Here is a 23,603-nt window from a genome sequence, read left to right as displayed (position 1 = left end):
GTACCTAGGCGTCCTGGTCTTATTGGTCACCAAGTCTCTCTCCTTGTAGCCCATGTGCTGGGTAGGGCTTCTCCTCTCAAGGGACAAACCTGTCAGCCTGAAAGACTGGAGTGAATGTGCTGCAGCTGCTCTCAGATCCAGGCCTAAGACCCCTTCTCTGCAGTTACCCAGTGTTTGTTTGCCAGCTGACTCTATGGATATGTCTATACTGCCATTGGAGATTTGATTGCAGCAATGTAGGCATACCTGCACAAGCTTTAATTTAGTTAGTACAGGTAAAAATAGCAGTGAAGATCCAGCGGCGTGGGCTTCAGCGCATGCTGTCCAAGCTTGCCTGGTCCCCCTGAGTATGTACGCTCGTTGCTAGCCTGATGCAAGGGTTTTGGAGGGGAGAAGTGGAATAAGACTGAGATAAACCAGCTGGTGCTATCATAGCATTCCCAGTCTCATTGTGTTGTCTAAGCAAGGAAAAACCTCTGAAGAATACGAAAGGGATTTATCTCAGGCTTCTGAATAGTCCTAGTTCTCGGAGCCTCAGGACTGATTCTTTTCTTATGATTCTTTAACCAACAAACAGGGGCAGAACATTTTCCCTGCTTTTCAGCCTCATATTCATTATTATGTATATTACAGTAGTAGTAGAGGCTCCAACTTTAAAAGAAGAGACACATGGGCTTATGTCTGGGTCTCCTAGAATCTGTCTCTAGCTTTTGAAATAGTACAAGGAACTGGGGGCTTGATGAAGAGCTCTTATAAGGAAGTTTCCTTTAGAAGTTTCTCCCCTTAACTCTGGCAATCTCTGATTAAGATTAAGGTGCTGGTGTCAGGAGAGTAGAGTCCAGTAATCCAAATGTCCCCATCTTCTTACAAATGTGAAAGGGGGAAAAAGGGCACCTGTATGGCCTTCATCCTATATATCTTACTCTTCTTCCAAAATTAATAGTCTGAGTCCTTTTAATATCTACTCATGTGAGATCTTACCTTCCAATCACCACTTCGATGCATCTAATCAGTCCTGCTGTCCTTCTCTGTTATATTTCTGTTGCTGCTCTCTTTTTGCTGATGAAGAATTCAAACACAGTACACGAGGTGAGGATATACTGTCAATTTTAATAGAGGCATGAAGTGGAATTCTATGCCTGCAGGACTTCTCCAATAATGGAACCTTTCATTGTCCCCAAGAGATCTCGAAGAAATTTGACATTCACCCAGAGAAAAACGGTTTTCCTTGGGATTCCTTAAGAGGATGTTCCAGAGCACTTTTTAAACACGACATCTGAAATCAGACTCTAACACCAAGGATTAAGCAACACAGAATAATGAAGAAAGAGTTCTTATTGCATCTGAGTAGACATTGCAAACTTAACACTGCAAACTAAAGTGTTATGAAAAATACCAAACTATTGGGTGTAGGATCTCGGCATCTGTGACGTTCCCCTCTGGTGTTATCCGGACCGGTGATCTGCTATGTCACTCCAATCCTTGACTCTGGGAGCCAGCCTTAGCCTGCTCTGCTGTGAGAACCCCCACTCCTGGGCTGTTCATACACAGCCTCCGGCATGTAAGCTGCTCCTTGGATTGTGCAACCGAATGACACTAGCCAATATCTCCGGTCCCAGACACAAATCTAGGAACCTCCTTCTTGCAGTGTCCAGCTATGCCCACTGGACGCTACAAGCTTATATGAGTTTGTCAATTTAACAAAGAAATTGTTATGTACCAGGCTTGTTATGGCAAGGAGAGTCTCTGATACGCTTCAAACCAAATGCACTGCTTCAGGTAGAATAAACAAACAGATTTATTAACTATAAAGATAGATTTTAAGTGATTATAAGTCAAAGCATAACAAGTCAGATTTGGTCACATGAAATAAAAGCAAAACGCATTCTAAGCTGATCTTAACACTTTCAGTGTCCTTACAAACTTAGATGCTTCTCACCACAGGCTGGCTGGTTGCTCTTCAGCCAGGCTCTCCCCTTTGATCAGCGCTTCAGTTGCTTAGTGCGATCTCTGTAGATGTAGGTGGAAGAGAGAGAGCATGGCAAATGTCTCTCCCTTTTATCATGTCCTTTCTTCAATCTTGGCTTTGCCCCTCCCATCCCCCCCGCCCTTCAAAGTCAGGTGAGCATTACCTCATCACAGTTCCAAACTGACCAAAGGAAGGAGGGTGATTCCCTGGAGAGTCTAACAGATTCTTTTGTTGCTGCCTAGGCCAGTGCCCTTTACTGCTGTAAGGCTGGGCTGGGTTTGTCTCATACCTGCCCTGATGAGGTGTGAACTGTCTCTCTGTTCTTGGAGAGTTTTTGCCTGGCTTGCCTTAAGCCACGAGGATACGTTTTCAGCTTCGTAACTATATACATGAAATTATAACCTATAACATTACTGTAACAATTACTATAACAACCATGCTCATGAGCATCATGAGCCTTCCGAAGACACCTAACATGACAAACTTTGCATTGGATACCACACAATCATTTTATAAAGATGAAAATGGGGGTATAGGTGTTCCCCTGAGGTACAGAGCGTCACACCTCCCCTCTTAGTTTACTGTAAGAGGGTTAGTCACTGACTAGCTTGAAGGTATTTGTGTTATAGTTCTCTTGGCATCCAGCCAGTAAGGCCATGAGGCAGCGTGCCTCAGTTTCCCCATTCACACACAGCAAACCAAGTTTTTTATGTTTTTTTCTGCAGTGATAAGCTTTAGACCTGCTTACAGGCATTAATTGAAAAGTAGCATTATCATAAGTTTTAACATCCGTGTCAAAAGTCTTATCCCCAAACCTTAACATTAATACCAAATTTTTATCACAGATGGGTGTTTACAAGTATCTTTATGATACCACACCCTCTGTTCTGATAGTGTAGTTTGAGGTTAGTTTGTTCATTACCTATGATGTCCTTTGACTCTCGCCCATGTAATCAATCACTGGCTTTTCTTTCCCTCCAGTGTTCCCTTTGTGTGGGCCCTTAATTTAAACATGTTTTTGGAATTTTGGTGCCTCAGGATCTGGCAAGATAGGTGTTCAAGGGGATCCTGCACATTGGTTGGCCCTTTGGGGAGTGGTCTCCCAACCCTAGGACTGTACATATGTAGAAAATCCAGCTTCCCTTTTGGGGTTACCCTGTGTTTCTCCCTCCTAGCACTGAGTCCTTCCCTGCCCCCTAGAGGGCTGTGATCTGTGCTCTTTGGTCTAGGTGTGTTTACCCTTTCATAGAATCATAGAATATCAGGGTTGGAAGGGACCTCAAGAGGTCATCTAGTCCAACCCCCTGCTCAAAGCAGGACCAATCCCCAACTAAATCATCCCAGCCAGGGCTTCGTCAAGCCTGACCTTAAAAACCTCTAAGGAAGGAGATTCCACCACCTCCCTAGGTAACCCATTCCAGTGCTTCACCACCCTCCTAGTGAAAAAGTTTTTCCTAATATCCAACCTAAACCTCCCCCGCTGCAACTTGAGACTGTTACTCCTTGTTCTGTCATCTAGTACCACTGAGAACAGTCTAGATCCATCCTCTTTGGAACCTCCTTTCAGGTACTTGAAAGCAGCTATCAAATCCCCCCTCATTCTTCTCTTCTGCAGACTAAACAATTCCAGTTCCCTGAGCCTCTCCTCATAAGTCATGTGCTCCAGCCCCCTAATCATTTTTGTTGCCCTCGCTGGACTCTTTCCAATTTTTCCACATCCTTCTTGTAGTGTGGGGCCCAAAACTGGACACAGTACTCCAGATGAGGCCTCACCAATGCCGAAGAGAGGGGAATGATCACGTCCCTCGATCTGCTGGCAAGGCCCCTACATATACAGCCCAAAATGCCGTTAGCCTTCTTGGCAACAAGAGCACACTGTTGACTGATATTCAGCTTCTCGTCCACTGTAACCCCTAGGTCCTTTTCTGCAGAACTACTGCCTAGCCATTTGGTCCCTAGTCTGTAGCAGTGCATGGGATTCTTCCGTCCTAAGTGCAGGACTCTGCACTTATCCTTGTTGAACCTCATCAGATTTCTTTTGGCCCAATCCTCTAATTTGTCTAGGTCCCTCTGTATCCTATCCTTAGCCTCCAGCGTATCTACCACTCCTCCCAGTTTAGTGTCATCTGCAAACTTGCTGAGGGTGCAGTCCACGCCATCCTCCAAATCATTAATGAAGATATTGAACAAAACCGGCCCCAGGACCAATCCTTGGGGCACTCCACATGATACCAGCTGCCAACTAGACATGGAGCCATTGATCACTACCCGTTGAGCCCAACGATCTAGCCAGCTTTCTATCCACCTTATAGTCCATTCATCCAGCCCATACTTCTTTAACTTGCCTGCAAGAATACTGTGGGAGACCGTATCAAAACCTTTGCTAAAGTCAAGGAATAACACATCCACTGCTTTCCCCTCATCCCAGATGCACCTTTTCCCAGCAGCTTTTCCATAACTACTCCCTGTTTCTCACCAGCCTGGGGGAAAACATCCCCTTCTCTGTCAGTTGGGTCATTTGTATTCTGGAAAACTACCACCTGGCAATTTCCTGGTCCCAACTCCTCTGTTATCACAGGCATTGGGGCTACATCTTGATTTAAAGAGACACAGTTACCTTCCAAAAACGTATCAGAAATAGCATCCTGAAAAATTGGGACCTGGATTGGGGTACCCTCTGCCACCCCGTTCTCTGTCCCTGAGAAGTCAGCTTTGTGACTTCTCCCCTCCAGGAGGTCAGGTACACAGTTCCTTCTCAAAACCTGGGTCACAGGCTGAGTGCCTGGGTGCACAGATGCTGACCCAGCCATCCTCCTAGTATCCTGGGCATCCTGCCCCAAGTGACTAGTGAGGAGACATTCCTTCCCCAGTTTCCTCCTCTGGGCCCCCTCCTAAAACACATTTCTCTGTGCTCCCTAGGAAGAGTTCTGTCTCTTGTTCACTGCAGAACTCTGCCAGCTAACAACTGGGAGAGTTTCCTTAATCCCTGACAACACCTCTCCTGCCCCTGAGCCTGAGGGCATGTTGCCTTCTGCTGGAAAGGAGCTAGTCTCAGCCACTCCCATACTTGGAAGCACCCTGCTTCCCTGTGCTAGGAGTCACAGAAATCCTCACCCACCTCAGTGGTTTCTGAGATTCCCTGCCCCTTCTCTGGGCTCTCCTCTGGGACATTTCACTCTGTTCCCTCGAGCCGGGTTTGTCTCTGGTTCAGCTGCAACCTGGACAGTTCTCTCGCTAGCAGGCATTACACCCCCATCCCTTCCTGATGTGGTGTTGCCTCCAGCTGCAGTGCAGGAGTTGGTCTCAACCACCCTCCCCTCTGGACGCATGTGGTTTCTCCCTGATGCAGAAGAATCAAGGAGACTCTCTCCCATTCTCTCAGCAGTTCCTGAGACCTTACCCTTTCCCTCGGGGGTCCCAACATAACACTCCCTCCTGCTGCAGGCAAATACTTTAACCTGAGCTACATGGAAAAAATCATTACCAAGGAGCAGGTCAAATAGGAGGTGTTCCATTACCCCCACAGTCAAAACGCTTTCCAAACCTTCCCAAACCACATGGATTTTAGCTAGTGGTATAAGGAATCTGCTTTCACCCACCCCCACAATCTCTGCCATTTGGCCAGGCAACATACTGGCCTTTGGGACCACACTCTGCTTAACCAAAGAGATCTGGGCCCCTGTATCCCTCTGCTCCAAGTATTCCCTGCCATCAATTTGGACAGCCTTAACATGCTCCATATCTGGTTCTGCAGAGGCTAACCTCACAGAATCAATATGATAGGTTTAAATTGCTTTGTGTGTGTGTGTGTGGGGGGGGGGGGGGGGGGTTCTGTGTTGAGGACAGCAGAAATAACATGAGCTATTGGTTGCCTGCTTCCTCCTAGCACAGGGCATTTATTCCTCAGGTGATCAGTGGAATTACACTAATAGCACCTTTTGGGCTCTTCTGCTTTTACAGGAGATTTGGGATGAGGGTTAGAGGAATGCTTTTGGGTAAGAGAATGTTTAGGCTCCCAACCCCCTTCTCTCTTCTCAGGGGCAAAATGGGATCCTCCCTTCCCACCAGTTTTAAACCCCTCTTTCTGTGGCCTGCCCTCAATAGACGCCTGATTCTGTTTGACGGTGTCAGCTAAAAAAGCCATCTCATCCACAGACTTTACATCTTTGTCCCATAGACACTGCTTTACATCAGCCTTACATATGCTTAGGAAATGCTTTTGAGTAACAAGATCCAACATTACCTCAAAACTTGCCACCTCTTTACCCCTCACCCATTTTCCCAACAAATCTTTCATTTTTTTAACATATTCCCCATTATTCACACCAATATCCCTCTTAAGATTCCTAAATTTAACTCTATATGTTTCAGGGGTAATCTGAAAACTTTGCAAAACAGTATCTTTAAATTTACAATAGTCTAAAGCAGGGGTAGGCAACCTATGGCACGCGTGCCGAAGGCGGCACACAAGCTGATTTTCAGTGGCACTCACACTGTCCGGGTCCTGGCAACCGGTCCGGGGGGCTCTGCATTTTAATTTAATTTTAAATGAAGCTTCTTAAACATTTTAAAAACCTTATTTACTTTACATACAACAATAGTTTACCGTATATACTCGTTCATAAGCCGAATTTTTTTAGTAAAAAAGGGAAGCACCAGAGACGGGGGTCGGCTTACGAGCGGGTATAGAGAGGGAGAGGTGGGACACAGCCCCTCCCCCCAACAGAGGGAGCAAGGAGAGGCAGCACAGCCAGCACAGCTAGAAGGGAAGAGGCGGGGCCAGAGTCTCTCCGCTTCTGGCCACGCTGCTCTCCCCCCAGCCTCCGAAGCAGCTGCAGCTCCGGGGCTGGCAGGCTGCAGCTGTGCTGCTCGCAGGGCCAGCTCCAGGCACCAGCTTAGCAAGCTGGTGCTTGGGGCTGCCACTCCGGAGAGGGGCGGCATGTCCAGCTATTCGGCGGCAATTCAGTGGAGGGTCCCTCACTCCCGCTCGGAGTGAAGGACCTCCCGCCGAATTGCCGCCGAAGTGCCGCAGATCGCGATTGTGGCTTTTTGGGGGTGGGAGGGGCTGCTTGGGGTGGCAAAAACCCTGGAGCCGGCTCTGGCCGCTCGGCCCTGCCCCCCAGAGCAGGCTGTGGCCACGCCACCGGAGCATGCTGCGGCCGTGCCACCTGGCCCAGCCTGCTGGAACATGCTGCGGCCATGCCGCCTGGGCTGGCCCACCGGAGTAGGCTGCGGCCACGCTGCCCAGCCTGCTGGAGCAGCTCCAGCCAGGTCAGAGACATCCTCCCCTGGCCTTCCCCAGATAAGGTGGGAAGGGATGGGATGGGGAGAGTGTGGGGGTCCCGGGCTAGGGGTGGGGTCATGTGGGGGGTGGTCACAGGGGTTACTCCCCTGACTCCCAGCTTCTCCCCCCACAAAAATTTCCCCACCAGTTGCTGTCCCAGCCCGTCAGGGTAAGCAGCTGGTGCGCCCGGACACTTTGTTTACTTAGGTTTACTTCTGTGCCTGCGGACGCTCGAGGTAAATAAACCATCTCGGCCTGCCAGCGGCTTATCCTGATGGCCCGGGAGCCAAAGTTTGCTGATTCCTGAATTATAAGGTCGGCTCATGAATGGGTTATAAAAATTTTCCATTTTTACTTATCCATCTTGGGGCGGTTGGCTTATAAACGAACCGGCTTATGATCGAGTATATACATAGTTATATATTATAAACTTATAGAAAGAGACCTTCTAAAAACGTTAAAATGTATTACTGGCACGCGAAACCAAATTAGAGTGAATAAATGAAGACTCGGCACACCACTTCTGAAAGGTTGCCAACCCCTGGTCTAAAGCATCTTCAATAGACATTCCATTGAATACATTTCAAGTTTTACCAGTTAATTTCGCAATCAGGGTAGGAACTCTCTTATAATCAGGGATTTCATGTATTACACACAGCCTTTCGAAGGTAGTCAGATATTCAGCAATATCATCCACTTCACTGTATGCAGGACATAAGTGTTCCCATTTGTGGATTTTTGGAGTGATGGGAGTCGTTAGGTTCTGGTTCTGCTTCTCTAGCAGGTCCAGTTGGTGTTTTCGCTGGTTCCATAGTTTCCCTGGCTGCAGCTGCTTCTTTGAGCCTCATTTCTTCCTGCCACATTTGAAACTCATGGTCCTTTGCCTTCTCTTCCACTTCCAGTCTGTCCAGCTCTAGTTTTGTAGCTGCCTCACTGGTAGTCATTTTTCTGCTTTCTTGTGCTTATTTCCCTCACCCAAAATAAACAGAAAATAATGAAACTGTGACCTCCTCCTGACTGTTCTTAGCCACTGCACTTAAGACTCACTTAAAATCACAAATATCAGTGCTTAAAGTGTGAAGTTCACTTGGGGTAACAAGCTGCGCATACACCCTGCTCACTGAGCCACTGTGACGTTTAAACACGACATCTGAAATCAGACTTTAACATCAAGGATTAAGCAACACAGAATAATGAAGAAAGAGTTCTTATTGCATCTGAGTAGACATTGCAAACTTAACACTGCAAACTAAAGTGTTATGAAAAATACCAAACTATTGGGTGTAGAATCTGGGCATCTGTGACGTTCCCGTCTGGTGTTATCCGGACCGGTGATCTGCTAGGTCACTCCAATCCTTGACTCTGGGAGCCAGCCTTACCCTGCTCTGCTGTGAGAACCCCCCACTCCTGGGCTGTTCATACACAGCCTCCGGCATGTAAGCTGCTCCTTGGATTGTGCAACCGAATGACACTAGCCAATATCTCCGGTCCCAGACACAAATCTAGGAACCTCCTTCTTGCAGTGTCCAGCTATGCCCACTGGACGCTACAAGCTTATATGAGTTTGTCAATTTAACAAAGAAATTGTTATGTACCAGGCTTGTTATGGCAAGGAGAGTCTCTGATACGCTTCAAACCAAACGCACTGCTTCAGGTAGAATAAACAAACAGATTTATTAACTATAAAGATAGATTTTAAGTGATTATAAGTCAAAGCATAACAAGTCAGATTTGGTCACATGAAATAAAAGCAAAACGCATTCTAAGCTGATCTTAACACTTTCAGTGTCCTTACAAACTTAGATGCTTCTCACCACAGGCTGGCTGGTTGCTCTTCAGCCAAGTTCTCCCCTTTGATCAGCGCTTCAGTCGCATGGTGCGGTGTCTGTAGATGTAGGTGGAAGAGAGAGAGAGAGCATGGCAAATGTCTCTCCCTTTTATCATGTCCATTCTTCCCTCTTGGCTTCCCACTCCTCCCCCGCCACCCTTCAGAGTCAGGTGAGCATTACCTCATCGCAGTTCCAAACTGACCAAAGGAAGGAGGGTGACTCCCTGGAGAGTCTAACAGATTCTTTTGTTGCTGCCTAGGCCAGTGCCTTTTGTTCTTGTGAGGCTGGGCTGGGTTTGTCTCATACCTGCCCTGATGAGGTGTGAACTGCCTCTCTGCTCTTAGAGAGTTTTTGTCTGAGCTTGCCTTAAGCCATGAGGATACATTTTCAGCCTCATAACTATATACATGAAATTATAACCTATAACATTACTATAACCTTACTGTAACAATTACTATAACATCACTATAACAACCATGCTCAGTGCATCATGAGCCTTCTAAAGACACCCACCATGACAAACTTTGCATTGGATACCACACAATCATTTTATAAAAATGAACATGGGGGTGTAGGGTGTTCCCACAAGGTACAGAGCGTCACAGCATCTAATGGCAACCAAAAGCCTAGGAGGGATTATAGTCAGGATATATGGACACCTTCAAGGCTGTAATCACAGTAATCAAGATGTTTAAAATAGTCTCCCCCTTTTATTTCACTATGTTCCACTCTCCTGCTACCCAAGCTGATTATGAACACAGCACCCAGCTATTTCCCCTTCAAAACAAACACCACGCTTGTAGAGATATGTTTGTAGAATATTATACTTTAGAGACGCTCCCTCATAATGGACAGTATTATGGACATAGGAATTTGGAGATGTGCTCTGGAGGCAGTGGGGGTGGGGTTTGGGAACTCCGCAGAGCTGTGTGAAGCAGTTCACCACAATTGCTGTCCAGTTTGTTTTATTAAAGTTTTAATAACTTTCTCATTCACTGGTTTGCTATTTAATGAATTTCAAGATCGTGTCAGAAGTGCTGAATGAGAAGGAAACTGCAGTCATTTTGAAGTTAACTCCTGTGTTTGCAGCTGAAAGCAGAGACAAAGGGAGAAACCAGAGAACACTTAGACAGAGCTGCAAGCCTATGTAGATTTGATTGTAAAGTCAATTCCCACAGCTAACAGGAAACTGCAACAAATAAGAGAGGAAACGGAGCAAAATGAATCATTGGGAATCCTTAAAGAAGTGATAATTAAAGCGTGGCCTGAAGAAATAAGCAGTTGCTGTCCAAGTATAAGAGAGTATTGGAACTGCAAACATGAGCTTACTGTGATAGGTGGGGTGATTTCCAAGGGCAGTAAGGTTGTAATTACAATGAGCCTCCATAAAGAAATGCTACAGAAGATCCACAAGGGTCATTTAGGAATTGAGAAGTGCAAACAACGAGCATGAGAGGTACTGTGCGGGCCACGGATCAATCATGACATTACTCATGTGGTCGGAAACTGCTTTGCATGCTGAAATACAAGCCATGCCAACAGGCAGAGCCACTGAGACCTCATCCAGTTCCACAAAGGACTTATGAGGAGGTAGGCACGGATTTATTTACCTGGGAACCAAAGGATTATTTAAGAGTCACAGATTATTATTTCCTGCATCCAGACATTGGCACACTGCACAATACTAAGTCAGTGATAGCTGGCATGAAGGGAATCTTCTCCAAACATGGAATTCCAGATGAAGTCTTTAGCAATAATGGACTGCAACTTTCCAGGGCAGATTTTAGGCAATTTGCCATAGATAGGGATTTTCATCACAAAACATCAAATCCAAATTACCCGCAATCAAATGAATTTGTGGAAAGATTTATACAGACAGTAAAGAACCTTATGAAAAAGACCTTTGACAGTGGGGATGATTTGTATAAAGGATTACTGGTTTATAAAAGTACACCCCTGGAGAATGGCTTTTCTCCAGCTCTGATGTTAATGGGAAGAAGGATCAGATATAATTTACCAATTACTGAGAATGTACTGAAATCTCATAACAATGATACCATACAGAAGATGAAAGAAAATCAGAAGTGGAAGCAGAAATATTATTTTGACAAAAGGGCCCGTGATCTCCCATCTCTTAGCCCAGGTGATGGAGTGTGTCCAAGGAATCACACCTCTAATACTTGAGACCAAAGAGGTACCATTAAAGAACAGCTGCATCCAAGGTCTTATGTAGACCAGACAGACCAGGGGGACACATTTCGACATAATCAAAGGGATCTACGAGTAATCCCAGAAAGTTCCAACACATTGACATTAGATGTGGACTCTGGCATTTCCCATCTGACTGATCCTTTATCATCAATGCACAAAGGAGAAACTGCCAACGAACAAGAGAACAACTCAGACTGTAATGAAAGGTTGATACTGAGAAGACCAGAACGGGAAATTAAACATCCTGAAAGACCATAAAGACTTGCTAACCTGCCTGGGGAATGCGTATTTGAAGTGAGTGGTAAAGACTCAATCCAGAGTGATATGCTGGTAACCTCTCTTTACTAGGTAGGTGACACATTGGGTTTATGGAAATGTACTACATAGGTTGAAATTTAATGCATGTGTTATTAGATAGCTGTTAGCTATATATATATATAAGAGTTAATTCATTTCTCTCTAAGAGGGAAGATGTAGAGATATGTTTGTAGAAGATTATAATTTAGAGATGCTCCCTTATAAGGGACAGTATTATGAACATAGGAATTTGGAGATGTGCCCTGGATGCAGGGGGGTGGGTACACCGCATGGCTGTGTGCAGTTCACCACATTAGCTCTCCAGTTTGTTTTATTAAAATTGTATTCTTTTCTCATTCACCGGTTTGTTATTTAATGAACCCCAAGATTGTTACAACCCCAATGATCCCTAAATGTTGGATCCCCCAGGACCCACATTGCTCTTCTGGCTCTACACACCCACCCCCTGATCTCTACAATGACCGCTCCTTTCAGCACCCTGTGCTTAGCATCCAGCTCCCTCACCTTCTGGTTTATACTTCCCATCCGTCTCTCATCAATTCCAGGTGTTCCATTCTCACAACACACACTCCTCCTGGGGAAGGATTTTGCCAACAAAATGATCTCCAAAGGATCAGTCACCTTAGCACATGCTCCTTCTCCTAATCACTGCCGCCCCACTTCCCTCACATGATGTAGTTTTTAATCTGTTTATTTTTGGCAGTGCCACACATTGCCCATGTGCCCCCATAAAGTGCAGCTCTCATTGATTTCTGTCCCATCTCTCATGCATTATTAATGTATCTTCCACAGGAATAAGTGGGCACACTCAGTCTGGGATAGGGTTTCACTCCCCCGTGGGTTCTCTGGTGTCGAGTGAGCGATGAATTCTGGCTGAAACTTTTCCAACACTGAGCACATGTATAGGGTTTCTTTCCTGTGTGGATTCCCTGATGTTGAGTAAGATCTGATTTCCGACTAAAACTCTTCTTACAGTCAGAACATCTATATGGTCTCTCTCCCATTTGCGATCTCTGATGTTTAATAAGGTCTGCACACATGTTCAGTCTCTCTGTCTTGTGTATTCTCAGGGGAGAATTCTCCTCCTTATTTTCACTCAGGAAGACCTCATCATCTGCTGAAATAAAAATATATATGATTTCTTTGGGGGGGAAACAATTTCAAACCCCAGAACTAAGAATGGCAAAGGATTTATCCCAAATCTAAAAACTATTTATGAGATTGATAATCAGGAACCAAATCTTTAGAGAAAGGATGGGGCCAATTCTGAAGCAAAGTAATGAAGACCTAGGCCTCGTCTGCACTCGGGGTGGAGGGGGGGAATCGATTTAAGTTACGCAACTTCAGCTACGTGAATAACGTAGCTGAAGTCGACGTACTTAGATCTACTTACCGCGGTGTCTTCACTGCAGTAAGTCGACGGCTGATGTTCTCCTGTCGACTCCGCCTGCGTCTCTCGCCCTGGTGGAGTACCATAATCGACGGGAGAGCACTCGGCGGTAGATTTATCGTGTCTAGACTAGACGCGATAAATCGACCCCCGCTGGATCGATCGCTGCCTGTCGATCCAGCGGGTAATGTAGACAAGCCGTAAGGCTCATATCCTTAATGGTATTTAGATGCCTAACACCCATTGGACTAAAGGACTAAGCACAGGGCTAGCATCCAGGAATGCCTAAATTCTAGTCATAACTCTGACACCAGTTCATTAAATGAATGTTCTTTGGACATGTGAAACACTATAATGGTCACCAAATATTATTACTGTATTAACTGATGGCTGTCTTGGAATTCCAGCATTATACTTTACTCATGGATCATTTCTCCGTTGGTTCAACAACTTACTCTTCACCTGTCTGGGTAGCTTTCAGAACCTCTCTTTTTTTGGTGGCCTGGAGAACTGGAACACATGGCTCTTCCTCTCGTTCCATCTGGGAGATCACATCAGGTTTGGGAACCAGAAATCCTATTCATGAGACAGAAAACAGTTGATGTCATGATATGTTAAATATTTGGGCAGAATTTATTAAGCAAATGAAAACAATCATTCACCCAGTGAGATCACAGTCTCAAATGTCTCCCACATGACGCCCCTGTAGAGTTCTCTCTGCCTTTCATCCAAAAGTGCCCACTCTTCCTGGGTGAAATACACAGCCACTTCCTCGAATATCATCTGTATCTGAAACAGGAAGAGTTCCCTACTCAGCTGACAACCCTAATGGTCAGTCACTAGCTGGGTAGCAGAGGATAGAGCAGCAGCATTAGGGAGCGTGAAAAGCATCCTGAGTGTAAGAGGCAGGATACACGAGGAAGGCATATATCTGCACAGGGTTCCCCTGAAAGCTTTGTGGGTTTGTTTTATGCAATGAAGGAGAGTGAGAAGCGGCAAAGAAAAGAGAAGAGGGAAAGACTGCAAAAGACGGAGAGAGTCAGGGAGGTTTCTGGGCTCGTTTTGTTTAAGGAAGAGGGAATGAGGAAAAAATTGGAGAAAGGGAGAGAATTAAATTGTAAAGTGGCATAAATTAAATTCCTCCAACTGTTAAGAATTACCTACGTTAAGTGTGCTTTTAAATGTCAAGTGGATGGTAAGAAGAATGTCAGCCCAGACCCTCAGGACTCACCATTTTCTGGTGCTGGATGAGTTGTGATTTCCAACCAAAGCTTTTCCCACACTTAGTGCATTTATAGGGTTTCTCCTCCATGTGGACCCTCTGGTGACAAATAAGGTCTGAGCTCCAGGAGAAGCTTTTCTTACATTCAGGGCACTTATAGGGTCTCTGTCCTGTGTGGATCCTCTGATGTTTAATAAGCGTTGACCTGCAGCTAAACCTTTTCCAACACTCAGTACAATCGTAGAGTTCCTCGCACGTGTGGATTCTCTGATGTACAATCAGATCTGAGTTCTGACTAAATCTCTTCCCGCATTCAGCACATTTATGCTGTTTGTTCCCCGTGTGGATTCTCTCATGCTGAATGAGTGTTGAGCTCCGACTGAAGCTTTTCCCACATACTACACATCTGAAGGGTTTCTCTCCGGTGTGGATTCTCTGATGCTGTGCAAGTGTTGAGTGTTTATTGAAGCTTTTCCCACATTCAGTGCATCTGTAGGGCCTCTCTCCCCTGTGGGTTTTCTGATGACGAATGAGTGTGGAGCTCAGAGTGAAGCCTTTTCCGCATTCCAGAAATTTATAGGGTTTCTTTCCCGTGTGGATTCCCTGGTGCTGACTAAGTTTAGAGTTCTGAAGGAAGCTTTTCCCACACTAAGTACATTTATAAGTTTCAGAGTAGCAGCTGTGTTAGTCTGTATCCGCAAAAAGAACAGGAGTACTTGTGGCACCTTAGAGACTAACAAATTTATTAGAGCATAAGCTTTCGTGGGCTACAACCCACTTCTTCGGATGCATACGAAGAAGTGGGTTGTAGCCCACGAAAGCTTACGCTCTAATAAATTTGTTAGTCTCTAAGGTGCCACAAGGACTCCTGTTCTTTTTACATTTATAAGGTTTTTCTCCCATGTGGAGTTTCTGCTGTGTAATAAGATTTGATCTCAGACAGAAGCTTTTCCCACATCCTATACACGTATTCGGACTCTCTCCCTGGGCAATGATGCTCTTGTGTCCCCCCAAACCTCTTTCACGGCGAACCAATTTATCCTGGTTCTTCCCTACAGAATTTCTCTCTTTCCTTTCTGACCTGCCCTGACTCTCAGAGATTTTTCCACAGTCAGGATTCCGGGCAATATCCCCTGCTGGTCTCCCAGCTAATGTCCAGTATGGTTCTGTCTTTTTGGGATCTTCCTGCTGAGGAGTGACCTCTTCAGTGATGATCCTATCATCTGCTAGAATAAAAATAAAACGAACTATCATTATTTATAAGATTGAAAATCAAGATTTCAATCTTCTGCATCCCTTCCACACAGGGGATCAGTTCTGCTTCAAGATTCCCTCCGAGCACTCAGATAAAAGATGGAGAAAGGGACCACTGATAGATGATAGCACTTTACAATACTGGTTAACTTGAGATGAGACAGACCTGAGAGACCATTGGGGATTTGTTGGAACTCCATGCATCAATGTCATCTAAGTCTAAGATAGCTACTGTACTAGTGTGATGCAAGACTGCATTTTTAAGGCTCTTTGACTGGACTTTTTGGCTAGCTGTCACTGTTGGAATTCCCCTCAGCAACCAGTCTCCTGGCTAGTGTCCTCTGGTTCTGATTCACATTGTTCTGACCACCACGTGGGAGCATTGAGTATATGCACCTGTTTCTCAAGGAAACATATCCTTTTGATCTAAGTTATAGGAAGGGAGACCGTATACAGTACTACAATGAGGGAGACCTTAGAGATGCATATAAATAATGAACATAAAATAAACTCTCACCAGTTCAGGTGCCTCTAAAGATGTCTCTTTTCTTGGAGTCTTGGAGAGTCAGGGCACCTGACTCGTGCCCTTGTTCCACCTGGGAGATCACATCAGGCTTGGAAATCATAAATCCTACTCATGAGGAAACAAAACAAGTGATAGCAAACATTATTAAATACCTGTAGAGTACTCGCTACAAGCAATGACCTGTTATTTTAAAACTATCTCCTTTATGTGCTGGAGTGCCTGTTGGCTGAACAGACGGAGGATGTTTACAGAGCTCTTGTGGGAAAGCAAAACTTTTACGGTGGGAGATTCAGAGATATGCACACGTATGGGGACTTGATGACTCAGCACAAGTATTAAGCTACTGGCACTTGATCATTTCTGTACTTGCAGATAAGTCAGAGACCCTTCTGAGAATGAAGAAAGAGCCAAGGAAGGGGAATAAATTATTTTGTATTACAACAAGCATGTGCATGTAAATGCATTTCATAGAATGCTCTTAGCCTGGTAGGATTAGCACCGCCACTGTGTTTCTGAATTTAGTATTTCACTGAAGGGACACAGTCTCTATCACACAGGATCTGGGAATGATATAAATTATTTCCCCGGAAACATAAGGAACCCAGGAAAGAACCCTGAGCAGAAGCCAGACTGGGCACTAAACAGACACAAAAGGTGCTATTACCTAGCAAGAGCTTGGTGTCACAATCCTCCTGCATGATATCTCTCCAGACACTTCTCTTTTCTTCATCCCAAAGAGTTCCCTTGTCTTTGATGTAGAATGTCTCTGCCACCTGAAAGTACAACCATTCCCTGGTCACTGCCTACAGCTCCAGCAATAATTCCATCTCTGAACAGAGAGGGAAGGAGCTGGTGGTGTCAGGGCAGCATGAATAGCTTTCAGCAGCACAGGCAGGCTCTAGGGATAGGGGTGGAGCTGGTGCAACATACCTGCACAAGGTCTGTGTGTTTATGCAGCTTGATGTGGGCCGGGGTGTGGAAGCCCGGGGCAGCTAACAGGAGATAGAGAGGGACAAAATGTATTTTGTGATAAACAAATCGATTTTAAACTAAAAGAAGAATTTTAGATATAAATTGTCCCGGCTCCCTCCCCACACACACATGTCCCCCTCAGCCAAGGCAGCTGGAGCTCTGTGGAACATAACAACATTTAGAAATATAATAATAATGAAAAAGTCAAACTGAAGCAATTGAGGAATCCAAGAGAAAAAAAGGAGGCAAATGACAGCAAAAAATAATAAATATGGGGCCAACAACGCACAGTCTGAAAAACAGTTCCAAAGTGAAAGTAGATACCTTTAAAATGTGCATTGCGATGGATTTCCTGGGGGGGGAATGGCTCTATACTGCCATGAAAAGTGTGATCGCCTGCCAACTGAAGATGCCACAGTAGGATCCCTATAAGCCATGTTGTGTGGAACATGGATAAGCAGCAGAATGAGGCTCAAGGATGAGGTCACAAATATAGCTAGGACTCATAGAATCATAGAATATCAGGGTTGGAAGGGACCTCAGGAGGTCATCTAGTCCAACCCCCTGCTCAAAGCAGGACTAATTCCCAATTAAATATCCCAGCCAGGGCTTTGTCAAGCCGGGCCTTAAAAACCTCCAAAGAAGGAGACTCCACCACCTCCCTAGGTAACGCATTCCAGTGCTTCACCACCCTCCTAGTGAAAAAGTTTTTCCTAATATCCAACCTAGACCTCCCCCACTGCAACTTGAGACCATTGCTCCTTGTTCTGTCATCTGCCACCACTGAGAACAGCCGAGCTCCATTCTCTTTGGAACCCCCCCTCAGGTAGTTGAAAGCAGCTATCAAATCCCCCATCATTCTTCTCTTCTGGAGACTAAACAATCCCAGTTCCCTCAGCCTCTCCTCATAAGTCATGTGCTCCAGACCCCTAATCATTTTTGTTGCCCTCCGCTGGACTCTTTCCAATTTTTCCACATCCTTCTTGTAGTGTGGGGCCCAAAACTGGACACAGTATTCCAGATGAGGCCTCACCAATGTCGAATAAAGGGGAACGATCACGTTCCTCGATCTGCTGGCAATGCCCCTACTTATACAGCCCAAAATGCCGTTAGCCTTCTTGGCAACAAGAGCACACTGTTGACTCATATCCAGCTTCTCGTCCACTGTGACCCCTAGGTTCTTTTCTGCAGAACTGCTACCCAGCCATTCGGTCCCTAGTCTGTAGCAGTGCATGGGATTCTTCCGTCCTAAGTGCAGGACTCTGCACTTGTCCTTGTTGAACCTCATCAGGTGTTTTTTGGCCCAATCCTCTAATTTGTCTAGGTCCCTCTGTATCCGATCCCTACCCTCTAGTGTATCTACCACGCCTCCCAGTTTAGTGTCATCTGCAAACTTGCTGAGAGTGCAGTCCACACCATCCTCCAGATCATTAATAAAGATATTAAACAAAACCGGCCCCAGTACCGACCCTTGGGGCACTCTGCTTGAAACCGGCTGCCAACTAGACATGGAGCCATTGATCACTACCCGTTGAGCCCGATGATCTAGCCAGCTTTCTATCCACCTTACAGTCCATTCATCCAGCCCATACTTCTTTAACTTGGCGGCAAGAATACTGTGGGAGACCGTATCAAAAGCTTTGATAAAGTCAAGGAATAACACATCCACTGCTTTCCCCTCATCCAAAGAGCCAGTTATCTCATCATAGAAGGCAATTAGGTTAGTCAGGCACGACTTCCCCTTGGTGAATCCATGCTGACTGTTCCTGATCACTTTCCTCTCCTCTAAGTGTTTCATAATTGATTCCTTGAGGACCTGCTCCATGATTTTTCCAGGGACTGAGGTGAGGCTGACTGGCCTGTAGTTCCCCGGATCCTCCTTCTTCCCTTTTTTAAAGATGGGCACTACATTAGCCTTTTTCCAGTCATCCGGGACCTCCCCCAATCACCATGAGTTTTCAAAAATAATGGCTAATGGCTCTGCAATCTCATCCGCCAACTCCTTTAGCACCCTCGGATGCAGCGCATCCGGCCCCATGGACTTGTGCACATCCAGTTTTTCTAAATAGTCCCGAACCACTTCTTTCTCCACAGAGGGCTGGTCACCTTCTCCCCATACTGTGCTGCTCAGTGCAGTAGTCTGGGAGCTGACCTTGTTCGTGAAGACAGAGGCAAAAAAATGATTGAGTACATTAGCTTTTTCCACATCCTCGGTCACTAGGTTGCCTCCCTCATTCAGTAAGGGGCCCACACTTTCCTTGACTTTCTTCTTGTTGTTAACATACCTGAAGAAACCCTTCTTGTTACTCTTAACATCACTTGCTAGCTGCAACTCCAAGTGTGATTTGGCCTTCCTGATTTCACTCCTGCATGCCTGAGCAATATTTTTATACTCCTCCCTGGTCATTTGTCCAATCTTCCACTTCTTGTAAGCTTCTTTTTTGCTTTTAAGATCAGCAAGGATTTCACTGTTTAGCCAAGCTGGTTGCCTGCCATATTTACTATTCTTTCTACACATCGGGATGGTTTGTTCCTGCAACCGCAATAAGGATTCTTTAAAATACAGCCAGTTCTCCTGGACCCCTTTGCCCTTCATGTTATTCTCCCAGGGGATCCTGCCCATCTGTTCCCTGAGGGAGTCAAAGTCTGCTTTTCTGCAGTCCAGGGTCCGTATTCTACTGCTCTCCTTTCTTCCTTGTGTCAGGATCCTGAACTCGACCATCTCATGGTCACTGCCTCCCAGGTTCCCATCCACTTTTGCTTCCCCTACTAATTCTTCCCTGTTTGTGAGCAGCAGGTCAAGAAAAGCTCTGCCCCTAGTTGGTTCCTCCAGCACTTGCACCAGGAAATTGTCCCCTACACTTTCCAAAAACTTCCTGGATTGTCTGTGCACCGCTGTATTGCTCTCCCAGCAGATACCAGGGTGATTAAAGTCTCCCATGAGAACCAGGGCCTGCGATCTAGCAACTTCTGCTAGTTGCCAGAAGAAAGCCTCGTCCACCTCATCCCCCTGGTCTGGTGGTCTTTAGCAGACTCCGACCACGACATCACCCTTGTTGCTCACACTTCTCAACTTTATCCAGAGACTCTCAGGTTTTTCTGCAGTTTCATACTGGAGCTCTGAGCAGTCATACTCCTCTCTTACATACAACGCAACTCCCCCACCTTTTCTGCCCTGCCTGTCCTTCCTAAACAGTTTATATCCATCCATGACAGTACTCCAGTCATGTGAGTTATCCCACCAAGTCTCGGTTATTCCAATCGCATCATAGTTCCCTGACTGTGCCAGGACTTCCAGTTCTCCCTGCTTGTTTCCCAGGCTTCTTGCATTTGTGTATAGGCACTTAAGATAACTCATCGATCGTCCCTCTTTCTCAGTATGAGACAGGAGTCCTCCCCTCTTGCTCTCTCCTGCTTGTGCTTCCTCCCAGGATCCCATTTCCCCACTTACCTCAGGGCTTTGGTCTCCTTCCCCTGGTGAACCTAGTTTAAAGCCCTCCTCACTAGGTTAGCCAGCCTGCTGGCGAAGATGCTCTTCCCTCTCTTCGTTAGGTGGAGCCCGTCTCTGCCTAGCACTCCTCCTCCTTGGAACACCATCCCATGGTCGAAGAATCCAAAGCCTTCTCTCCGACACCACCTGCGTAGCCATTCGTTGACTTCCACGATTCGACGGTCTCTACCCAGGCCTTTTCCTTGCACAGGGAGGATGGACGAGAACACCACTTGCGCCTCAAACTCCTTTATCCTTCTTCCCAGAGCCACGTAGTCTGCAGTGATCCGCTCAAGGTCATTCTTGGCAGTATCATTGGTGCCCATGTGGAGAAGCAGGAAGGGGTAGCGATCCGAGGGCTTGATGAGTCTCGGCAGTCTCTCCGTCACATCGTGTAGCCTAGCTCCTGGCAAGCAGCAGACCTCTCGGTTTTCCCGGTCGGGGCAGCAGATAGATGACTCAGTCCCCCTGAGGAGGGAGTCCCCGACCACCACCACCCTCCTCCTCCTCTTGGGAATGGTGGTCATGGAACCCCCATCCCTAGGACAGTGCATCTTTTGCCTTCCAATCGGTGGAGTCTCCTTCTGCTCCCTTCCCTCAGATGGGTCATCTAGTCCACTCTCCGCATTAGTACCTGTAGAGAGAACATGGAAACGATTGCTCACCTGTATCTCCATTGTTGGTACATGGACGCTCCTCTTTCTCCTTCTGGAGGTCACATGCTGCCAAACTTCTTCACCATCCTTCTGTCCCTGCTGCGGCTGCTCTGAATCTTCAGAACATTGTGGCCGTAGAAGCATCTCCTGACGTCTGTCCAGGAAATCTTCATTTTCCCTTATGCAACGCAGAGTCGATACTCGTTTCTCCAGACCTCGAACCTTCTCTTCCAATATGGAGACCAGCTTGCACTTTGTACAGACAAAGTCGCTTCTGTCCTGTGGAAGAAAGACAAACATGGCACAACCTGTGCAGGTTACAACAGCTGATCGCTCACCTTCCATATCACCTTCCTCTTAAGAGCTTCCTCAGCTGTTGCAGTACCTAGTCAGAGAAACCTGCAGATGAAAGCCTCAGTGAGCTCTCCCCAGGCGAACTCCCAGGCAAACTCCCTCTGTTAGCCTCTGCTGTTCGCCGCTCAGCTGGTTCGCTGCTGACTGCCCTTATATACCAGTCAGGCCCACTCAAGGCCCACCTGGAACAAAGCACTCCCAATTCACACTTTTCAAACAAACAAGCAAGCAATCAAGCACACGGTCAAACTGACAAACTGTCCCAGCAACAGACACTCAGATACTCACCAACACAGCCCCCCTAATGCAGCACTTAGCGTACCTCCTCTCGGACAGCTCCCAGGCAAACTTCCTCTGTTAGCCTCTGCTGTTCGCCGCCTCATTAATGGCGAACCTGCCATTAAAAGCTTATACTGTAGTCAATTCACCATCTTAGACATAGCAAGTGTAAAGAACGCAAAGCAGCCCTGGTTGCTCAAAGCAATGAGCACAGATGCTGCTGTGGTTCGAACAAGCTGCAAATGACATGGAAGCCCTGATAAAAGGGAAGCACAATAACTGAGCCTTGTGGTCATGAGGCAAGATGCTACCGCTGCAATGGTCATCACAGGGCAAATAAAGGCGTACCTTCACAATTGGTGTAACTCCAATGAACTGTCACGTTATGTCCAACTGGGAGTTTTCTGTGGAAAGGGCATGCTCAAAAGCAACAAAACGATTCTTAACCTGACTCACTACTTCTGAACAAATCCCTTCAGCAAGTGGGGACAGGAAGGAGAAGTGAGGCACCGTGTAGAAAAGATCCTCTACCCAGAATCGAGACTTCCGCTCTCCCAGAAATGAGTATGAGGTACCTCCGGTTCATCCAACCAGTGACAGCATCCAAGAAGTCCTCCAGAAGAGAGACCAAACTTGCAGGATCCACAGGGCAATGTACATCATAAGCTGTGTATCATCAGCTTAGTGATGATACTCTTCCATCCAGATAGAATTTTGGTACATTTTTAAAATATATAGCAACAGAGGAGACTGGATTGCTCAAAGAAGGACACCACATTACAAATCTTTCCATAAGGATGTAATTTTCCATTCCCAGTAACTGACTACTAACATTTAGGTATGTCTAGATCCTCTGGAGGGCAACTTCTCTTATGGCTTGATCCAGAGCCCACTGAAATCAAAGGAAAGCCTCCAACTGATTTCAGCAGGCACTGGATCAGACCTTTAGTCAGCAAAGCAACTACCCATGGTTAGTCATATAAAAAGATACCAAAAAGTGCATCATGACCAAATTGGCCAACTGATCCTGTCCTATAATTAACAGCATGATCCTGGCCTCAGAACCGAAGGAAGCCCAGCACCCAGACTGGAACCTGCTATGTCACCACTGGTGCCCAGCCCCCAGACTAGAACCTGCTATGATGTTGGATAAATAGGTACCAGCTTCTCCATCTATCTCCTTCCCCAAAGATGGGACGGTAGAGACTGGGCAATATTTGGCGTTAAGCACTTCAACATCAAACAATGTTTTTTTAAGGAAGGGTTGAGCCTCTGCAGACTTACAGCTATTCCACACCCTCTCCTTACGAAGTCTGGTGTTGATGATGCTGGTGAATAAACGTGGGGGTGCAATGGAGCAGATTTTGGCGATACGTGATGTTTGGAAGAGGGTAGCTGCGGTCTGAGATGTGTTGAGGAGATATGGGTGGGTGTGGTAGGAGGCAATGTTTGTGAATGGTGTTTGGGGTAGAGTGCGTGAGAGAGGGTGCTGTGGAGGAAACGTGGTAGATAAAGATGAGCAGTGGGCAGGGTGTTTCCACTACTGGTTCTACCATCGCTGCAGAGGAAATAGCACCTTCCTGGCATTTTCAAAACTTCCACTTGGTAGGACTAGCTAGTTCTGGGGAATGTTTGGGCTTGGTGTACAGGTACACATTTTATTGGCATAACTATGTCGGTCAGGGTGTGTGTTTTTACCAACATAGTGATACCGATGCAACCTCTAGGGTGGACAGTTATACCAGTATAATGGTGCCTTATACTGGTATAGTTATTCCCCTTCCCAAACAGGAATAAACGATACCAATATAAACACTTTTATATCAATACAAATGCATCCGCACTACGG

The sequence above is a fragment of the Emys orbicularis genome, chromosome 1 (assembly GCF_028017835.1).
Source record: "Emys orbicularis isolate rEmyOrb1 chromosome 1, rEmyOrb1.hap1, whole genome shotgun sequence".
NCBI lineage: Eukaryota > Metazoa > Chordata > Testudines > Emydidae > Emys > Emys orbicularis.
This window is presented reverse-complemented; position numbering follows the sequence as displayed.